The sequence below is a fragment of the Osmerus eperlanus genome, chromosome 19 (assembly GCF_963692335.1).
Source record: "Osmerus eperlanus chromosome 19, fOsmEpe2.1, whole genome shotgun sequence".
NCBI classification, from domain to species: domain Eukaryota; kingdom Metazoa; phylum Chordata; class Actinopteri; order Osmeriformes; family Osmeridae; genus Osmerus; species Osmerus eperlanus.
The window spans coordinates 2,528,941-2,530,659 of record NC_085036.1 but is presented as its reverse complement, the minus strand read 5'-3'; the positions used below and the strand labels follow the sequence as shown (position 1 = coordinate 2,530,659).

The 1,719-nt window shown below is 42.3% G+C and overlaps 1 long non-coding RNA gene across 1 annotated transcript; it reads right to left on the bottom strand.

The window, feature by feature from the left end:
• Window positions 1-568: 568 nt before the first annotated feature.
• On the bottom strand, window positions 569-1,314 carry LOC134039923 (uncharacterized). The gene is made up of 3 exons (XR_009932840.1): window positions 1,221-1,314; window positions 1,028-1,123; window positions 569-946 (listed from the first exon to the last, which is right to left on the bottom strand). It is a non-coding gene; the product is annotated as an uncharacterized LOC134039923 (long non-coding RNA).
• Window positions 1,315-1,719: the final 405 nt, after the last annotated feature.

Here is a 1,719-nt window from a genome sequence, read left to right as displayed (position 1 = left end):
GGGACGTTCCTGGAACGTTCCTGGGACGTCCCGAATGTCCCCGAAAATTTTTAACATAACGTCGTATCATAACCAACCACGGACGTTCCTGGAACGTCCCCTGAAAGTTTAAATAATGTCTATAACTGACTAAATTGTGACCTTTTAGGAACTTTAATAACGTCCTAACGACGTCCTAAGGATAACGTCACGGTATAACCTATAGGGGACCAAATAGGAATGTCACCGAACGTCCCCAGGACGTCCCTTGTTAGCTGGGTGCCTCTTGCAGGGGAAATGAGAAGACATCCATTTCATTCTACACTTCGCTCGTATTTTCAGTTGTAAATGAGCAGCAAAAAAAAATGCTTTTAAATCTATGTAATCTTTATAAATAATAAGTATGCATTTTTATATAAAATACAGAAATATCAGTTGTAAAAATGTCATTAAAAAACGGACCCCTGTGCAACCGACGCAAGCAAGCACACCCTACAATTTCCCCAGAAATCGTACCCTCTCTAGTTCAGATTGTAATTTAAGAATAAAAAAACTATAGACTGAAGAACATGCAAACTTCTACCTTGTTTGAACAGTGTGTATCTGCCATCTTTTTGCATACAGCACTCTGTTGGGTCAATGGGCTTGTAAATCCCATCGATGCAGGACTCCCTGTTATGGAGTGCAAGTTTTGCATGGATGCGGATGTCGCAATCCATACACAGCCACTCCTCTGGCATGCAGTCTCTGCAGCGAATGATGGCAGGAGATGTGCAGTGGATGCAGTTTCTCTCTGGAACCACATTGCAGGACAGCAAGGAGCTAAGGTGATAAGACCTTGCTTTCCGCCACTCCTCTTGGGCTGCTGATTGGCGCAAGCTCCATGATGTGGACGTTGAAGGCGCCTCACTTGCACTTTGACCTTCTGCTGAAGTAAAAATGTCCTGCAGTTTCTGCATCTCACTGTCTGAAGGACAAATAAAATAAAATGATCATGTGTTTCATGATTTTTGCTCACTTGCTAAGTTACATTAAGGTGTCATCTTACCAAATAAGTGCTGAGTAGAGTTTAACTGGGTCACTGTGGGAACCTCCTCAGCTGACTCCAAAGGAGTAGAGTCCTTACTGGTAACCACAGAAACAACTGACAGAATAATAGAAAGGAAAAAGATATCATGAAAAACGTAGATATACAATGAAAAATATACTTTTAAATATACTGACTAAAGGTTATACGTAACCTTTACATATAAATAAATTGTAGCAGGTTAAGGGGTGTGGGGTTTCCACGACATCAAGCTTAAGAAAACCTCAGCACACACTGTCCAATTTCCATGCACAAGACCCTTTATTTGTCACATACACCCTTTTATAAGCAACCCACAATCAATTATCCTCTCAACGAGACAGGAAGTCCCTACATGGCTCGGGGGTGGATCCAATTGTTAATTGAATTATCGCCCCCTGTTGGTAGTCCTCCTTCATACACGCGTGTAATGTTCACGCCTTGGCGAGGCAAAACGTGACACTCACACGCTTTCCCAAGTGGACCAACGTGACTATTACAAGCTTTTGTGTGATACTGGGTTGCGTGTAATGTTCACGCCTTGGCGAGGCAAAACGTGACACTCACACGCTTTCCCAAGTGGACCAACGTGACTATTACACGCTTTTGTGTGATACTGGGTTGGGCTGAGTGTTTCTTCGCTATATCTTTTGAAATCAATTCATTTCATAATT